The sequence below is a fragment of the Microcaecilia unicolor genome, chromosome 9, assembly GCF_901765095.1.
Source record: "Microcaecilia unicolor chromosome 9, aMicUni1.1, whole genome shotgun sequence".
NCBI lineage: Eukaryota > Metazoa > Chordata > Amphibia > Gymnophiona > Siphonopidae > Microcaecilia > Microcaecilia unicolor.
The window spans coordinates 203,203,498-203,224,201 of record NC_044039.1 but is presented as its reverse complement, the minus strand read 5'-3'; the positions used below and the strand labels follow the sequence as shown (position 1 = coordinate 203,224,201).

Genomic DNA, 20,704 nt, shown 5'->3' with positions numbered 1-20,704 from the left:
AAAATTCTGCATTTTTAGGTATAACTTGTCTGGAATGTTTTTACGTTTGGGGAGCGTGCCAGGTGCCCTTGACCTGGATTGGCCACTGTCGGTGACAGGATGCTGGGCTAGATGGACCTTTGGTCTTTCCCAGTATGGCACTACTTATGTACTTATGTACTAATTGACCCTTTCCTGCTGTACATCCACAGAAAACATTACCTTGAAATATGAGATGATGATGAAACAAAGGCTACACCACATTCACCATTCATTAATGTCTTCAACACTCACATCTATAGCTTGACTGCCAGTAAGCAAAGAGAACTTACCATTTTAAACTTGGAGACCTGGGCACATACGTCTCCTCTGAAATGCATTTTGACATCATGCCATTACATCCTGTAGGATAATCACATCATTCCCAGACATCTACTCTGCAAATGAAAGAAAGCATTTTATCTCAGACCGAATTTGTATTGTCTTTACAAACCGATGCTTGAGGCAAGTTAAAAATTCAGGTACAGTAGGTCCACGCCTAAGAGGGCTCACAGTCATAGTTGGTACCTAAGGCAATGGAGGGTAAAATGACTAGCACAAGGTCAGAAAGAGCATCAGTGGATGAAGCATGATTTGAATCCTGGCTTCCCTAGTTCTCAGCTTGCTGTTCTAGTCAGACTACTTCTACTAGAAAAAGTGCAGTTGCGACAAGAACACTGTGCCCTGAAAATGGAAAGGAGAAATCAAGATCACGCATGCATATGTAGTATCACATTATACACTAACTGCAGCCATAATGGGACAGACCGAAGGTCCATCAAGCCCAGTATCCTGTTTCCAACAGTGGCCGAACCAGGTCACAAGTACCTGGCAAGATCCCAAAACAGTACAAGAAATTTTATACTGCTTATCCTAGAAATAAGCAGTGGATTTTCCCAAGTCCATTTTAATAATGGATGAACTTATCTTTTAGGAAGATATTCAAACTTTTTTTTTCAAACCCAGCTAAGCTAACTGCTTTTACCACATTGTCTGGCAACAAATTCTATAGTTTAATTACACAATGAGTGAAGAAATATTTTCTCCAATTTGTTTTAAAATTTACTACTTTGTAGCTTCATTGAGTGTCCCCTGGTCCTAGTATTTTTGGAAAACGTAAAACACATGATTCACATCTACACATTCCACTACATTCATTATTTTATATACCTCTTTCATATCTCCCCTCAGCCGCCTTTTCTCCAAGCTAAAGAGCCCCAGTTACTTCAGCCTTTCCCCACAGGTAAGTTGTCCCATCCCCTTTATCGTTTCTGTCACCCTTCTCTGTACTTTTTCTAATTTCACTTGTTTGAGATGCGGTTGCCCAGAATTACACAGAGTATTCATGGTGTGGTCGCACCATGGAGAGATACAAAGGCATAATAACATTCCCATTGTTATTTTCCATTCCTTTCCTAATAATACCTAACATTCTATTTGCTTTCTTCGTTGCCACCACACACTGAGTAGAGGGTTTCAATGCATCATCAACGATGACTCCTAGATCCTTTTCCTGGTCGGTGACTCCTAACATGGAACCTTGCATCACATAGCTATAGTTCAGGTTCCTCTTTCCCACATTCATCACTTTGCATTTGCTCACATTAAACGTCACCTGCCATTTGGATGCCCAGTCTCGTAAGGTCCTCTTGCAATTTTTCACAATCCTCTTGTGATTTAACAACTTTAACTTTGTGTCATCAGCAAATTTAATTACCTCAGTAGTTATTGACATATGTAGATTTATAAATATGTTAAAAAGCAGCGGTTCCAGCACAGGCCCTTGCGGAACCCCATTATCAACCCTTCTCCATTGACAATACTGACCATTTAACCCTACTCTCTGTTTTCTATCTTTTAACCAGTTTTTAATCCACAATAGAACATTAATTCCTATCCCATGGCTTTCCAATTTCCTCTTTCATAAAAGTACTCTGTAAAATGTCTTTTGAAAATCCAGATACACAATATCAACCGGCTCACCTTTACCCATATGTTTGTTCACCCTTTCAATGAAATATAATATAGACTGGTGGGGCAAGATTTCCCTTCACTAAATCCATGTTGGTTTTGTCTCATTAATCCATGCTTATGTATATGCTCTGTAATTTTGTTCTTCATAATAGTCTCTACCAGCCTGGCACCGACATCAAGCTCACCGGTCTGTAATTTCCCGGATCACCACTGGAACCCTTTTTTAAAAATCGGCGTTACATTGGCCACCCTCCAATCTTCCTGTACCATGCTTGATTTTAAAGATAAATTACATATTACTAAGAATAGTTTTGTAAGTTCATTTTTCAATTCTATCAATACTCTGAGATGTATACCATTCGGTCCTGATGATTTACTACTCTTCAATTTGTCAAATTGCTCCATTACATCTTCCAGGTTTCTAGAAACTGAATTCAGTTTCTCTAACTCGCCAACATTGAATACTATTTCTGGCACCGGTACCTCTCTCTCACATCTTCCTCGGTGAAGACCGAAGCAAATAATTCTTTTAATATCTCTCCGCTATGGCCTTGTCTTCCCCGAGTGCCCCTTTTACCCCTCGGTCATCCAGCGGTCCAACTGATTCTCTTTCTCCAGCTTCTTGCTTTTAATATAGCTAAAAAAAATTTACTATGTGTTTTTACCTCCAACACAATCTTTTCAAAGTACCTCTTTGCTTTTCTTATCAGCGCTTTGCATTTGACGCCATTTCTTGTGCTGTTTCGTATTATTTTTAGTCGGATCCTTCTTCCATGCTCTGAAGGATTTTCTTTTAGCTCTAATAGCTTTCTTTACCTCACTTTTTAACCATGCCAGCTGTTTGCTCTTCCTTCCTACTTTTTTAATACATGGAATATATTTGGCATGAACTTCCAGTATGATATTTTTGAAAAGCATCCAGACCTGATGTATATTCTTGACCTTTGCAGTTGCTCCTCTAAGGTTTTTTTTTTTCCACCGTTCTTCTCATTTTATCATAGTCTCCTTTTAGAAAGTTAAATGCCAACGTATTGGATTTCTTCTATGTATTTACTCCAGAGCTGATATCAAATCTAATCATGTTATGATCACTGTTATCAAGAGGTCCCTGCTCCATTACCTTTGCACCAGCTCATTCGCTCCACTAAGGACTCGGTTTGTAATTTAACTCTGGAATTTGTTGCCCGAGAACGTGCTAAAAGCAGTTTGTGTAGCAGAGTTTAAAAAAGGTTTGTAGTCCATAAGTCATTATTAAGGTGGACTTGGCAAAATCCACTGCTTATTCCTGGGATAAGCAGCATAAAAATCTGTTTTACTCTATTGGGATCTTGCCAGGTGCTTGGCCACTGCTGGAAAAAGGATACTGGGCCCTTCAGTCTGTCCCAGTATGGCAATGCTTATGTTCTCAAGTTCTTAATGACCACAAACCTGAACAGGATAAAAACCACAATAAGGAGTTTTTTTGTGATTTAAAAGTTGAACTAAGAAAATTTCAACATAAGCTAGAATCAAGACAAGACGCTACATGAACGAACACCTGAAATTTAATGTAGGCTACACTTTTGGCACGGATTCCTGACAGAAGACTTTCAATAGCAGAGTAGCTTCCTGGAACTTCTGCAAAACAAACACCACACAGGTATGTTATATGGCAGTGACAAAAGAGACCCATTATTGAAAGAGGAAAAGATCACAAGGCTCCGAAATCAGTACTGTTTATGCCTATTTTGTTTGCATAAATTACAGTGAAGGACTAGAATCACATATTAAAATAGATAGCAACCCTCCTAGTAAAGGTATTCCACACTTCTGTAGTGAACAAGCAACATGAAGAGAATCTGCAAGGAAAGAAGAGAAAGACCAACCTTCTGTGCCCTGGAATCTAAGCAGCCACCAAGCACTCATAAAACGTGTTTGAAGGACGGCAAAGCCGTAATACAATGCTCATGCGCAACCCCAAAAAAGAGATGAGGTATGGCATAACACTGAGTGATTTATTTATTGTATTTTATCTTGTAAAGAACTGTAAACTAGCACAGCAACTCCGTCGTAGGACTCTTAAAGAACTGTGTTCCGGAACTATGTACAAGTAACCACTGTTCAAATAACAGAGGAGGGACCTGGGCTGGTCCGGAGGGACTAAAGGAAAGCAAATTAGCAGGTAAGGTCTAATTTCTCCTTCTTTAGCGTCCCTCCAGACCAGCCCAGGATTGGACTGATGGGATGTAACAAAAGCAGTAGTCTCAAGGGAGAAACCCCAGTAAACCCGCTATGAGTTCTTGAGTTGCAAAGATCGCCACCTGACGACACTGGACATCCAGTCTATAGTGCTTAGAAAAGGAATGCAGAGAAGCACACGTTGCTGCCTTACAAATGTCTGCGGGCGGGACCGAAAACCGCTCTGCCCATGAAGCTGTAAGTCCCCTTGTGGAGTGAGCCTTAACCCCCTCAGGGACTGATCTGCCGGCGAGAATGTAGGCAGAAGCTATCGCCGCCTTGAGCCACCAAGATATAGTGGGCTTAGACGAGGCAAAGCCCTTCCGCGAACCGGTCAGGAGTACAAACAGATGGTCCGACCGCCGAAAGTCGGCAGTCATTCTCAGATAGTGCTTAAGAACCGTTTTAACGTCCAACTTACACAACTTCCTCTGACTCTCCGTGCCCGAGGAAGACCCAAGGACAGGTAGAAAGACCGACTGAGATAGATGAAACCTTGAAACTACTGTAGGCAAGAAAAAAGGTACTGGGCGCAAAACCACGCGCTCTTTAGAAAACTCCCAAAACAGAGGCCTATAGGAAAGGACTTGGAGTTCCGAGACTCTCCTAGCTGAAGAAATGGATGAAGGTCAAGAGAGTTAAGTCCTTAAGTGAACAAGAAGACAACGGCCTTGAGACAGAAGATCCCTGTGAAAAGGGAGACAAAGAGGAGGCGCAGACCGAAGACGCTGGAGGTCTGCGTACCACGGACGGCGAGGCCAATCCGGCACCACTAGGACTACTGGACCCCCATGAGCCTCGATCCTTTGTAAAAGACGACCCAGAGGGGCCAGGGAGGAAACGTGTACAGAAGACTGGGAGGCCACTGTTGTAAGAGGGCATCTATTCCCGCTGCTAAGTGTTTCCGACAACTGAAAAAGCGGGGCACCTTTGCGTTGAGACCGGAGGCAAAAAGATCCAGAACCGGAACTCCCCACTGTTCCACTATCAATTGAAATGCCCACGTGCTGAGAGACCATTCTCCCGGATCGAGCGTGTGACAGCTGAGAAAATCTGCCTGAACGCTTTCGACTCCTGCCACATGAGAAGTCAAGATGGCGGTCAGGTGAAGCTCCGTCCATGCCATGAGGCTTGCATGGCGCTGCCTGATAGGACTAGCACCGCCTGGCCTTTCAATAGGGGATAAAACTCGTCCAGAGCCAGCCGAATTGCCCTGGTCTCTAGCAAATTGATGGACTGGGATGCTTCCAGAGGAGACCACTGACCCAGAGCAAGCCTCCCCAGCCTTGGAGACTGGCATCCGTTGTTAACGCTATCCACTGGGGAGACTCCAGCGGCATCCCCCTGGTGAGATTGTCCACCCGCAGCCACCAGAAGAGGCTGCTGCTGCGCTCAGGAGAATGCAAAGGCAACCTCACCTAAAGGGAATCTGTCTGAGGAGACCATCTGGATAGAAGAGAAGATTAAGAGGCCACATGTGAGCCCTGGCCTAAGGGACAACCTCTATCGCTGCTGCCATGGCGCCCAGAACCTGAAGATAATCCCGAGCACATAGGATGCATCTATGAAGTAACTCCTGAACTTGAGACCGGAACTTGACCACTTTGCCCTGGGGAAGATAAACACGACCCCGTGCAGTGTCGAAGGTAACTCCTAAGTACTCTAGGGACTACGAATGAACCAGACGACTCTTGGCCAAGTTCACCACCCAACCGAGCGACTGCAGGAAACGAACCACCCGACCCGTGACCTGCACACTCTCCTGAAAAGATTTTGCCCTGATGAGCAGTCGTCCAAGTACGGGTGGACAAGGATACCTTCCCGCCTGAGGGGCACTGCCACTACAACCACGTTCGGTCCTAAGTTCAGCCCTTTCAGCTTATTCACAAGTCTTCTGTGGGGGACCGTATCAAAGGCTTTGCTGAAATCCAAGTAGATTACATCTAGCGCACGGCCTTCGTCCATTTCTTTTGTCACCAAAGAAGTCAATGAGATTAGTTTGACAGGATTTTCCTTTGGTAAAGCCATATTGCCTCGGGTCCTGTAACCCATTGTCTTCTAGAAAGTTAACTATCCTTTCTTTCAGCAGCGACTCCATTATTTTTCCTACCACAGACGTGAGACCCGGTCTGTAGTTTCCCACTTCTTCCGTCTCCACTTTTGTGACGAGGGACCACATCCGCTTGTCTCCAATTTCGTGGAAATTCTCCCATCTCTAAAGATCTATTAAATAAATCTTTAAGAGGTCCCGCCAGGACCTCTTAAAGATTAAAGATTTTCCTCCGTGAACACTGAAGAGAAGTAATTGTTTAGCACATTAGCTTTATCCTCCTCAACTTCCACATAACCATTCTCATTATCTTTCAGTCTCGCAATTCCATTCCTATCTTTTCTCCTTTCTCCAATATATCTGAAAAAGGTCTTGTCACCTCTCTTTACATCTTTAGCCATTTTTCTTTGGCTCACACGTTTGCTAGCCATATTTCTCTCTTCACTTCTTTAAGTTTAATCCGATAATCTTTTCCGTGATCCTCTCGTTACGTTCTTTTGTATTTCTTGAATAGAGGAGTGTGGTAGCCGTGTTAGTCCACTCTTAAGGTTATCAATAGAAATCAAACAAAATAAAACATGGAAAAGAAAATAAGATGATACCTTTTTTATTGGACATAACTTAATACATTTCTTGATTAGCTTTCGAAGGTTGCCCTTCTTCGTCAGATCGGAATTAAGCAAATGTGCTAGCTGACAGTGTATATAAGTGAAAACATTCAAGCATTACTATGACAGTCTGACAGGGTGGGAGGATGGGGGTGGGTCGGAGGTATGCATGGGGACATCAAAGCATATCATTGATATTCTAACAGGATGGGTGTGGGTAGGTGAGGGGAGGGTGATCAACAGAGACATACAGTTTTATGGTTTATAATGGGCTAGGAACCCCAGGTCCTTGTTAAGTCCTTTCTGTTGGGTGTTAAAATATTCAATCATTCTGACTTCAAAGGTCTTACGTTCTTGTATGGTTTTAAAGTTACCTTTCAGTATTCTCACTGTGAAATCACTGATACAGTGTCCTGGTTCTGTGAAGTGCTGTCCCACCGGGGTGGGGGCCCTACTGGCTGTATTGTTCATGTGATGTCTATGTAAATTGAATCTTGTCTTAAGCATCTGGCCTGTTTCTCCAATATAGCATCCTTCGTTACATTTTTTACACTGAATGATATATACCACATATATATTTCTTGAACAAAGCCTCTTTTGCTCTTATTTTTTCAGCTACTTGGTTGGAAAACCATATACGCTTCCGGTTTCTCTTGGTTTTGTTTACTTTCCTCGCGTAAAGATCAGACGCCATATTTATAGCAGCCTTCAGCTTTGACCACTGATGTTCCACTTCTCCTACGCCTTCCCACTTCAACAGCTCCTTTTTCATGTAGTCCCCCATTTTATCAAAATTAGTACATCTGAAATCCAGTACTTTTAGTTTTGTGCGTCTACACTGCACCTTCACCCTTATATCAAACCATACAGTGTGATGATCACTATTACATAGGTGGGCACCCACCCGGATATCAGAAACACTTCCTCCATTCATGAGCACTAGATCCAGCATCAACCCGTCACTATTTGTCTGAGCAAGGCACTTTGACATGTGTCCACAGTCTCCCTCTTTCCGATTCCTCAGACGGGATGTTCCAATCCACATCAGACAAGTTGAAATCTCCCAACAGTAGCACCTCCCCTTTCATACTAATCTTTTGAATATCCTCTATCAGATCCTTGTCTAGCTTCTCTATTTGTACCGGAGATCTGTAGATAACCCCCGTGTGGATACAGGTTCCATCTTCTCTTTCCAGGACAATCCATAAAGCTTCCTTTCCCCACGTGCCCTGCATTTCAGCCGCTCTGATATTGTCTCTCACATACAGCGCCACTCCTCCACCCCTTCGGCCCTCTCTATCCTTTCTAAAAAGATTATAGCCCGGTATAATCACATCCCATTCATGGGAATAATTGAACCATGTCTCTGTAATAGCAACAATATCCAAATTTTCTTCAAACATCAAGGCTTGCAAGTCTTGAACCTTTTTAGAGCATTTGTGCTCATTCTTTCCATCCGCGTAGAGAGTTTAGGTGGTTTTCTGTATTTAGATGACCTTGGCCAAGACCGAGTTTCTTATTTTTCCTCCTAAACTCACCTCTCCTCTTCCCCCGTTCTCTATCTCTGTGGATAATACGGTCATCCACCCTGTCTCATCAGCTAGTAACCTTGCGGTCATCTTTGACTCCTCTCTCTTTCTCTGAACATATCCAACAGACTGATAAAACCTGTTGTTTCTTTCTCTATAATATCTCCAAAATTTGTCCCTTCCTTCCGAGCATACCACCAAAACCCTTATCCACACTCTTATCACCTCTTGCTTAGACTACTGCAACTTACTTCTCAGAGGTCTCCCGCTGAGCCATCTTTCTCCCCTTCAATCTGTTCAAAATTCTGTACAACTTATATTCCGCCAGTGTTGCTATGCTCATATTAGCCAGACTCTCCTCAAGACACTTCATTGGCTCCCTATCCGTTTCCGCATACAATTCAAACTCCTCTTATTTACTTACAAGTGCATTCACTCTGCAGCTCCTCAGTACCTCTCCACTCTTATCTCTCCCTACACTCCTTCTTGGGAACTCCGTTCATCAGGTAAATCTCTCTTATCTGAACCCTTTTCCTCCACTGTACTCTACATTCCTTTTATCTTGAGGCACCATACGCCTGGAATAGACCCTGAATCTGTACGTCCAGTTCCAGCTCTGGCAATCTTCAAATCTAAGCTAAAAAACCCACCTTTTTGAGGCTGCTTTTAACTCCTAAGCCCTATTCACTACCCATATCTGTTTTATCATTCCCACCTTAAGCAATTCCCTTATCACTTATTTGTCCTGTTTTCTGTCCTACTTAGATTGTAAGCACTGTCTAGCAGGGACTGTCTTTTACATGCTCATGTGTACAGTGCTGCGCACGTCTAGCAGCACTATAGAAATGATTAAGTAGTAGTACTGACTCCACAGCCGTGGCTATGAGAGATTACTATACACACATACCCCCAAATTCTATAAGTGGTGCCCAGATTTGGGTACGATCATGAGATCCACATACAAATTAGTTAATGAGCCGTTAATTCCATTCTTAACTTATATTCCGCTATATCTCCACAGGATTCACTGCAGATTACAATAAAAGAAACATCTCAATCAGATGGAATTACAAAACAGCACCCTTAAAAGTACTACTATCTAAAAATTAAACAATCTCTATCTGAAAACAGAAAAGCCTTCAGCTGTTTTCTAAATAAAAAGTAAAATAAAATTCATCTAAGCTGGTGAAGAATATCACTCCAAATTTTTAAAGCTAAATATTGAAGAGTTGCTCAAATAGCTCTTAAGCTTAACACCTCTGGGATTTGGAAACACAAATGAGCAGATTGCAAAACCCTTCCTGTAAACAATAAAATCAAATACTTATAGGCAAACTGCATTCTGTCCCATTAGAGGTAATAGCTTCACAGCAAGTCCCACATATAAAGAATTACAGTAGTCATGATACCGCAGAACAGCATGGACTACACTTCTGAAGCAACGGGGATCTCTTATTGGGAAGCTTTGCTAGTTTCAGCCTTCAGATAAGTACATTTTCGGCTATGGAAGAACTACTTCTGACTTTGATTGCTGCATGGAAGTAGACGCTGAAACATTTTGCTGATTGGGGGTAAATATTGCCTATTTATGTGGTGCGTTTGACTGCCTTGGCATTGTTGGATCAGATGGGATTTTGTGAAGCTTTTTTTTCCCCCTTTGACCGAATGACTGAATGAGAGCTTTTACTATTTTCAACCTTTGTTGTTTGTTTTAAGCTCCAATGATTCTGAAGTCTTTTTTTCTCCACTATTATTGTGAGGGCAGTCATTCTGTACCCTTAATAGAAGAGAGGTGTTTGTGTATTTGAATACTACATTTATTTCACCTCTTGTCCTGTTGCAATTTTCTGGTAATTGAAATTACCCATTATTGTAGTAGTTGCCCAATATGCCAGCTTTCCTAATGTCTGTAAACATTTCTTCATCTGTCTGTCCGTTCTGGCCCAGCGGATGGTGGTACAGCCCTACAAGAACACTCCTTGCCTTCACACATGGAATTTCTATCCATAATGATTTCATGCTGCTGTTTCACGTGGAATGTTTATTTTATCTGACTCAATTCCCTCTAACATATAGCGCAAACTGCCCCCCCCCTCCAATTTGATCCTATCATTGTGATAAAATTTGTACCCTGTTAACACAGTGTTCCCATTCATTGTCCTCTTTCCACCAAGTCTATGAGATGCCAATTATTATCTACCTCATCATACAGTGCAATATACGCTAACTCTCCCATCTTATTTTTTAGGCTTCTAGCATTTGTATACAGGCACTTCAATTTTTTCCTTGCCATCTACAAGTTGCTTAGAGGTTGACGGGGATAATGTGCAGGAGTCCAAGTCAGTGAGAAATGAAGAAAGGGACATATCAGGGAGGCATCATTACCATGAAGTACGAGGTTCCAGATACAGAGAGTATAAAAAAAAGGGGGGGCGTAAATGTTGTAAAATTGATGATATAGTTAAGATGTACGTTAAGGCATATGTTGTGTCTTTACTAATTCTGTTTCATATATTTGATCATCAATAAAAATAGTTTCAAAATAAGAAGGGGAGAGAAGAGGAATAGAGATTGGAAACATTGTGGTATGACCTGCACGAATAAGATGAGACCTGATGTAGAGGACCAGGATTGGGACACACAACCCCAGCAGAGAACAGACAGAGCAAGAGAGTACAGAGAAGAGTAGGAGAGGCATTACGACAGTGACGAAGATGAGATGTACTCAGATAGAATGGAGATGGTTGAATGAAAGGAAGAAAATGTTGAAGATTGAGAGCTGAGAAGAGAGAAAACAAAAGGGATGGCGAGATGATGAAAGCAGAAAGTGGGCAATGTGTTCCTGAAGTATACAGTGGTCTCGGCTGGAGAAAGAGATTGGGAAGGGACATTACCAAGAAGAAAAATTATACTGGAGGCATTAGGAAGAGCAGAAATAAAATACAAACTGTAGAAATAAAATGTAGGAGCAGGCTGGGAGGATATGAAGATGGACTGCAAGTCCTCCACAGCACCTGGCAGGCAGCCAGAGGCCGAGGGAGCGCCAGGCACCTGCAGTGGAGACCCTGAATGTCACCCGAGAGTACTACTACTACTTGACATTTCTAAAGCGCTACTAGGGTTACGCAGCGCTGTACAATTTAACATAGAAGGACAGTCCCTGCTCAAAGGAGCTTACAATCTTTCAGGAAATCAGAGTAGGTTGGGAAGATATGCAGATGGAGTGCAAATCCTTCACAGCACCTGGCAGGCAGGCAGGGAGAACTAGGCACCTGGAGCGGAGGCCATGGGTGGATTAGGGTAGACCTGGGAGTCACTCTGAAGTTGGCTGAGAAGATATGCAAATGAGCTGCAAGTCCTCCGCAGCACCAAACCTTCAACTCCAATTCCTTTATTTTTGTCTGACTCCAGCTCCTAGTAGGTATAGTAAATCATAGAAAAATTTCATAGGATATTTCTTTATGTACAAAATTATGACTAATAGACCACAAAATATATTTAACGTATGAACAAAGAACCTGACAAAAAAATAATATAAATATAAAGTAAATGTACCATATGCTATAACATTGCAAGTTTTTATTTTGAAGCTGGAGTCCGAGTTGGTACTTTCTTACTAACTGACTCCACAGGCCTGCTCTTAATGGCATTAATTTGATGATTTAAAAAGAGAACAAGAAAATTAAAATTTGGGGGGGGGGGGGGGTACCTACTCCTAGAAAATAATGAGAGACAATATATGCATTTGTCACAAGCAGCCTCCAGTATTTGCAATTAGCACAAAATATGGCTGCATACTTGATAACTGGGTCCTGTATTTCATCACTGGCACCAATTGCCGGTTGCAGTCCACATTAGTGTTAAGTTATTGTGTTTGGTCTACAAATCATTCTATTTGAGACGCCCTGTCTACCTTTTTCCATCAATACTTTGAACAATTATAAACTTTATCTGCTGTGACTTAAATTCTGATGTAATTGCTATTTATGTATGTAGGTGGTATATTTTGTCATCTTTAAACATTGTGAACTGCTTTGGAACTATGGAATAAAGCGGCATATAAAACTGAATAAATCCAATCCAATAATAAAAACACGGCTCTTTATAACGTAGTGATCCACTACTGGAGGACCAGATATCTTGTTTGTAGATTGGAATATATCATCACCTATAGTATATATTCACAACTAAGTATATTATTTTATCTTGCATCTATGGGCCCTGTTTACTAAGGTGTACTACAGTTTTTAGCGTGCGCTAATGCTAGAGACACTCGTATATTCCTATTGGTATTTCTAGCATTAGCACTAATTTTTAGTGTGCACTAAAAACGCTAGCGTGCCTATAGTGCAGCTTAGTAAACAGGGTTCTATGTTTATTAACCTGATTTTATGCAAACTGCTTTGAACAAACATTTTTTGTTAGTAAATATGGTATATAAGAATTTTAATGCAATTGGTAGCTTTTACTCAATTTATGTCTATTCTGTATGTATCAGTGCAGTCTTAACCTGAGCTACAATTGGTGCTCAAAACCATCAGCCCAATGGAAACAGCAGCACACTTTACCAAAGATACAAGCTGGATTTACCAAATGGTGCACCACATTACCAAAAGCTAACATGAAATCACACGTTATTTTATTTACTGTAAGTTCCAATTTAGACAATGGGGCTTATTTACTAATAACATTCATTAATGATGTTAGCATGCATTAAACTGATAGTGTAACTTAGTAAATCGAGTAGCTCTGGCAACATTTTAGGGCTTTCCACAAATATGCAAAAACAATTTTTCAGAAGTTGACACAATTTAATATATACATGGCAGTGCTATCCACAGACTTCTGCTCAATTCCCCATTAATGCAACAGTACTATGTCCTCTGATCCAGTCCATAAATCTGCCAAGACCAAGAACTGCTTTGTTAGCTAGATATGTTTAGTACTTATTATTTTTAGATTATAGCTATATAAGTTGTCTCCTGCTTTCAGGTTATAGAGATAAAGATGTATCAAACACGTCCTCCAGCTTATAAATTGTTTTAAATGGAAAAAACAATTGCAAAATTGGAGCAATGTGATATTCTGATATTTTCTAACATGCCTGCACACTTTTGCACTGGAGCAAACAAAAAAAAAAAAAAAAAAAAACAAAGACACAGATCCATGCCCATTAGGGCTGGATTCATCAATATTTTCTCTCACGTCCCATCCTTGGAAGAAGAGTTGAGGGAATTAACACATAGGAAAAACATAGCTGATATCAGCTTTTGAGCTGAAATTTATATTTTTTATTAAGGTGTGCTTATGTTGTCAGGTGGCAATATTTAGCACAGTCTATAGCTTCTGTCTGATGCTAGCAAAAGTTTAAAACACACATTTAGATTTAAGGTAAGACCTTGGACACAGTCACAGTTCATCGCACTGCATATGCTGACTGGAGAATACCTTATATGGTTCATCTCTTTCATTTTAGACGCTCAGATTTACCTGTACTGTGGCGCACACACAAGCCGAAACACTAAAATAGCATTAACAACCAAAACATTAAGTTACATCATAGACGCTACGGGTAGTATGTGGTTTAGAATCTTGGTTTTTGGCACCCTGCTACTTAGTTTAATGGAGTAGATTAACCTGAGAAGTGAACAATTAACCTACAAAGCTGCATCCACATTTTAAAAAATTGAATCGCATCTCCATTTCTGAAAAGAGAAAGAATATTCAGTAATTCTGTGCCAATCCAGTGCCTAAGGGCTCCTTTTACCAAGGTGTGCTAATGATTAGTGTGTGCTAAATGCTAAAAAGTCCACTTTATTCCTACAGGCTTCTTAGCATTTAGCATGCACTTATCCTTACCCCACCTTAGTAATAGAAGCCCTACAAGTTTTGAGGGTATTTTTTCTTCATAACCTTCTCCTGAGCCAGTATGTAGACTGAGATATTAGGGGAACTGGAACCCTACCTCTTCCTTGGACCGCTTGCCTACTTTCTATCTAGCCAACTAGGTGACCACGTACCATCATACTCTTGATCAAGATCATCTATTTCATACATACCTGTGTCGTCAAGTTTCATAAACAATCGTGTATTCCCACCAAAGACCCTTCTGGAATTGATTTCCTGAATCCATTGTCAATAAATCATTGGCAATGGCAGGACAAGCTCCTTCACCAGCGAGCCTGGAAATTTTTTAAGTTTTGCTCACCTTGAGATCAGCACTGGCAGATAAAATATTTCGATTCAGCATTTTTCTAGTAAACATGCTGATGCAAAATGCTGGAATTTCTGCCACTGTTGCATATCCCAGATATATGAACATTTTATTAATGGTTAGCACATGATATCTGCTCAGAGCCTATTTTTTTTTCCTATGGGCTCTACAGTAGACAGCACATACTGTTAGTAAATGCGCCCCCCTCCAAAAAAAAAAAAATGTCTCCGATTACCCTGCCTCCCTGAACTTTACCTCCATTTCACCTTCCCCAGCATGACTGGCTCCAAATCCAAATGGGCTCTGCTCAACAGCTCCCGCTCTAAGCAATGGACTAAATCCACCAAACACTTCACATCATTGACACCGAGCTGCTCCTCACTCCAACTTTCATATACAATTCAACTTCAGTGGTGCTGCTTCTGGGCTGGAGTAGGCACCTTATCAAAGGTACAGCCCCCCATATAATCCATCAGAAACTACAGTCTGGGAATCACGGATACAAGACATGGAATAAATATTTAACTTAAAAACTGCCAGGGTAATTAAACTAAGGAACTCCAGCTGAATCCCTGTATAACAATTTAATATACACGTATTTTTGTGTACAAAGTACTGTATACCACAAACACATTTTTTTTTTACATGTGAACAGCATCAGAAACGGGCCATAAGTGAACTGGGTTATCTTCATTTTACAAACATCCATAGCCTACTTTTTGTTTGCACCACTGAACAGTAAAAAAAAAAAAGCATTGCATTTGCACAAGAAATGCAAAGAACAATATGCACATAACACGGAATAAGATCGAGAATCCAAAACACATGCTTCTCTAAAGCCTAGAAGCTTTATTTTTGTGAAAGATACTTTTGAGGAACTGAAGGATGTCTTGGGGTCCCAGAACAGGCTGAAGTTCTCAAATATCGGCATCCCCGACCTCATACGGCAGGTCTTTTTGAGACATAAAAAACAAAGACCCAACAATAAAGTTCTCGTGGCTTTGGTCAACAACTCTCTTTGCGCGCCAACCCCCTTCCCCACTAACATCAGCTTTGTGAACCCATCCCGTTATACCCCTGAACGTCAAAGACACCAAGTCCCACGCATTCGGCTGCACTCGCCACTCTCACAGGCCGAGCACCCCCTCCTCACATGCACTCGGGGCTCGGCCTCCCTCCCCTCCGCATGATCTGCCATCTCTCTCCCTCTCCCTCCCTCCCCCCCCATCAAACTCCTACCTGAGGTTGCCTCCAGCTTTCCTCCACCTCCGGTGCCCCGTCACCGTCCCCTTTGATCCACACAAGGCGCTTTTATTAAACCTCCGAGTCGATACACACCACACAAGCTCTCTCTTCCTCTACATCCCGCCTTGCCGGAAACAGGAAGTTGCGTCAGAGGAGGCGGCGCGCGACGCAACAACAGCAGGTCTGAAAGAGTCGCTTCACGAAGCAGCAGCAGCAGCAGCGTTGATGCAATTAATGCTCCTCGCGAGCGTGTAGCTGCTTTCTGAGCTCCGTGAAGAAGATGCGCTTTTGTACTAGCCGTTGTCCGAAGACCTTGAGCTCTGTCATGAGAAATCTGCATTTTCCTAGTAGAAAAAAAGATAGAAGCCGCGATCTGTTGCGACAAAGTATGGTTTTTTTGGGACTGGTGAGGCAAATGCCGCTCCCGTACAGAAAGCAATAAATGAGCGGCCTGGGCATGTTGTGCGAGTTAAATATACTGGCCATATTATGGATTGATTGAAATAAAATGGAGACACCACGGTAGGAAGAAATTTAGGGTGTGGTCAAAGGAGTATCTTATTACAGAGCTGGCAAAGGGGGGGGGGAGGTCCTAATTTTGAGAGGGAGATTTTAGTACATACAACCCCGCCCCACTCTCTTAGCTCCACCCACCTACCTCATAGCTCTGCCCCCTGGAATACCTCAATCCCATGGCCATTCCAGAAGCTATTTTATTTACCCCAGTGACAGCAGGGATGTGTAAGAGGGAGTGGATCAGTTCACTCTATTACATAAGTACATAAGTAGTGCCATACTGGGAAAGACCAAAGGTCCATCTAGCCCAGCATCCTGTCACCGACAGTGGCCAATCCAGGTCAAGGGCACCTGGCACGCTCCCCAAACGTAAAAACATTCCAGACAAGTTATACCTAAAAATGCGGAATTTTTCCAAGTCCATTTAATAGCGGTCTATGGACTTGTCCTTTAGGAATCTATCTAACCCCTTTTTAAACTCCGTCAAGCTAACCGCCCGTACCACGTTCTCCGGCAACGAATTCCAGAGTCTAATTACACGTTGGGTGAAGAAAAATTTTCTCCGATTCGTTTTAAATTTACCACACTGTAGCTTCAACTCATGCCCTCTAGTCCTAGTATTTTTGGATAGCGTGAACAGTCGCTTCACATCCACCCGATCCATTCCACTCATTATTTTATACACTTCTATCATATCTCCCCTCAGCCGTCTCTTCTCCAAGCTGAAAAGCCCTAGCCTTCTCAGCCTCTCTTCATAGGAAAGTCGTCCCATCCCCACTATCATTTTCGTCGCCCTTCGCTGTACCTTTTCCAATTCTACTATATCTTTTTTGAGATACGGAGACCAGTACTGAACACAATACTCCAGGTGCGGTCGCACCATGGAGCGATACAACGGCATTATAACATCCGCACACCTGGACTCCATACCCTTCCTAATAACACCCAACATTCTATTCGCTTTCCTAGCCGCAGCAGCACACTGAGCAGAAGGTTTCAGCGTATCATCGACGACGACACCCAGATCCCTTTCTTGGACGTAGCTATAATTCGGGTTCCTCTTACCCACATGCATCACTTTGCACTTGTCAACATTGAACTTCATCTGCCACTTGCACGCCCATTCTCCCAGTCTCGCAAGGTCCTCCTGTAATCGTTCACATTCCTCCTGCGACTTGACGACCCTGAATAATTTTGTGTCATCGGCGAATTTAATTACCTCACTAGTTATTCCCATCTCTAGGTCATTTATAAATACATTAAAAAGCAACGGACCCAGCACAGACCCCTGCGGGACCCCACTAACTACCCTCCTCCACTGAGAATACTGGCCACACCCCCCTATTCAGCATCTATTCCACCCAGGGACGTAACCACAAGGGGACCTTGTCCCCCACTTTGAGCTTAAGCCCACTCCAAAGTTGTGGCGCTGGTTGAATCGCTGGCGGAGCTGCCCAAGCCCCACTAGTTGAAGAGGTCCGCTTCATAAACCTCATACCATGCTGTTTGAGCCTTGCAGCAAGTGGCAGCGTGCTTCAGCCACCGATGCCAGCCCTCCCGCATATGCTCAGTTCAGGCACTTGAAAATGGAAAAAAGATGATACTTCTTTTATTATATTAGCCTAATACCCTTTTCAATTAAGCTTTCAGAGGCCAAAACCTCCTGCCTCTGGTCAGGTCAGGACAGTGTTGTGGTATCCTCTCCTGACCTGAGGAAGTAAGTGTTGATCTCTGAAGGCTAATCAAAAATGTATTAAAATCAGTCCAAGATAAAGGTATCACCTTATTTTCTATTTTGTGTTTTATTTGCATTTATTAACAGCTACCACATTACTTTTTCCTACATTAGAAATAAAATTATTTTCTGTACCTTTGTTGTCTGGCCATTTACTTTTTCTAATTGTGTTGGTCCCAGTCTCTTGATTCTGTTTTCCTTCGTCTTCTCTTAACTCTCTTGCCAGGGTTTCCTGTCCATTTGTCATTTTTCTCTCTTCAATTTATTTTTCTGCCCCTCTCTCTGTCCAGATTTAATTCATTCTTACTATCCATTCTTTAATTTCCTTCTTTTTACTTCATCTACCTATGACTTTCCATCGTTTCCTTACCTTTGTTCTCCCCGTGCCCCTTCCTCTTGTTCTCCACTTTTTCACTAACTTTATCCTCTCCCCCTTTCCATGCAGCATCTCCCCTCTTTCTTTCCCCATCCTTCCAGTGTCTCCTCTTTCGGCATTCTTCCATCCTGCATCTCCTCTTTCTCTCCCTATCCTTCCATCTGGCATCTTCCCCCTTTCTCTCCTACCCTTCCATCCAGTTTATCTCCCCATCCTTCCACCCATCTACCCTCACCCAATCTTTCCATACAGTGTCTCCCTTTCCTTCTAGCCAGTTCTCTTTCTGTACCCTTGCATCCTTCTATCCAGCGTCTCCACTTTCTCTCCCCTTCCATCCAGCGTCTTCTCTCTTTCTCTCCCCATCCTTCCATCCAACATCTACCCTCTCTCTCAATCCTTCATTCCAGTGTCTCTCTCTCTACTCTTTTCCATTTAGCATGTCCTCTCTCTCCTCATCCTTCCAGTGTCTTTCTCTCCCTACCCTTCTATCAGCATATTCCCTCTTTCTCTCCCTCCTTTCATCCAGCATTTCTCCTCTTTCTCCCTCCATCTGACCAGCCAGGGTCTCCCCCTTTCTCCCCAGCAGCTTCTCTCAAGTTCTGTGTTGTCATCTCTATCCCTTGGGCCCGGCAGGGGAAAATTATTACAAGGATTGTCCTCCTCTGTGCCTAACACACACACCCTACCTGCAGCCAGCCACTCACAAAAATACACACACCCTATCTGCAGCTATTCAACACACACACACACTGTACCTGCAGCCACTCACCACACACATACACCCTACCTGCAGCCAGTCCACACACGCATACACACACACCCCTAGCTTCAGTCATGCCACACACACACACATTTCCCTGCTCATTCCCAACAGACAGACACTCATTCACTGACAGACACATGCAGAACCAGAGGGACACTGACCCTGAGACAAACAGAAGCAGCATTGTAATACCTTTCTGCCCTGCTGTAAGCCTGTGTCTGTATAAAATACCTTATGCCATGCCACGCTTGTGTGTTGTATTGTTGTGTTACAAATCAACTGCCCCTGAGAAGTGAATCCGGGACGAGAGGAACGAACTGGGAATCAGACCAAAGCCAAAGCTGGCATCTGACCTCCTTACATCTTACACTATCCTTGAATATCTCTAAAGAGCTCCCATCTCTTCCAAAGCTAGAAATGACTTTTATTAAAAAAAAATGTGTTGATGTATATTTATGTGTAAGCATATATCAATGTTTTCTGTAAACTTCTCTGTAGAAGCCATGCACCAGTCCTGGTCTGCGGCACAGCAGTTGCACTGGAACCTGCCCCATCTCCCTCCTGCTGCCACTCTGGCTGCTGCTGTCACCGCTATTGACCGGCAGCAAAACAAAAGCAGTCACCACAAGGCCACACTGTGCATATTCAAGGCTGCTCCCTGCCCCTCCTACATCGCTTCCTGCTCCGGGGCAGAGCCAGAAGCAGCAAATCTGCACAGTGAGGCCTGCAGGGTTGTGGGAGCTGATAGCTCAATACAGGTGCCAGTTCCTTGTGCCCCTCCTGTGACATATCCAGTTTTGGTAAAGGTTTCAGGGGTTAGGGGGAAGTCTGGTACAGGGTTACCTTATGTATGGACCTCCCTGGACAGGCTCTCCTTTTCAGTGGGGGGGACTGTCGGAGGTTCAGGTGTTGTTTTCCAGCCAGCCCATTTATCTGGATTTCTGGGCTGGCTGGCCTTCCCCTCCTCTTCCTGCCTCCACACCCAAACCTACCATAGCACACCCTGGTGGTCTAGTGGCCTCTTCGGGGCAGACCCCTAGTGTTCATGCCTGCTGCCGCTGACCTCCTTGCTACTGCCGTCTCTTGAAAATGGCTGCCGAGACTTCAAGCAGCAGATGGGAGGAAAAGGAAAGGGGGACATACCATTCATGGATGTTTGCTTTTTTCGGTAATGTACATCTTTTCTAATTTTGTATTTAGACTACGGAAGAAAATGCATTTCTGTTACTTTTACCAGCATTTTCACTGCTTATAGAATCTGGCTTTCCTATGCATCAGCAGCAGATGAATCCGGAAACTGATAGGTTGTGTCCATCTACCAGCAGGTGGAGATAGAAAATACTGTACTGGAGGCAGTGGTCCTGGATGGCCAGCCCCCTAGTCAGTATATCTCTGTCTCCAACAGGTGGTGGACAGCTTCTCATCAGCTCCTGGATTCTTCCTTCGTGGGGACCACCTG

The 20,704-nt window shown here is 42.9% G+C and overlaps 1 protein-coding gene across 1 annotated transcript in view; it reads right to left on the bottom strand.

Moving 5' to 3' along the window:
• Positions 1-15,961, bottom strand: part of DICER1 (dicer 1, ribonuclease III) — a 157,276-nt gene extending 141,315 nt beyond the window's left edge. The window contains exons 1-2 of the mRNA XM_030213736.1: positions 15,850-15,961; positions 312-416 (exon numbers count right to left, since the gene is read on the bottom strand). The gene's annotated coding sequence lies outside the window, so the exon portion shown is untranslated. The remainder of the gene's footprint in view (positions 1-311; positions 417-15,849) is intronic.
• Between the last annotated feature and the right edge of the window lie 4,743 nt (positions 15,962-20,704).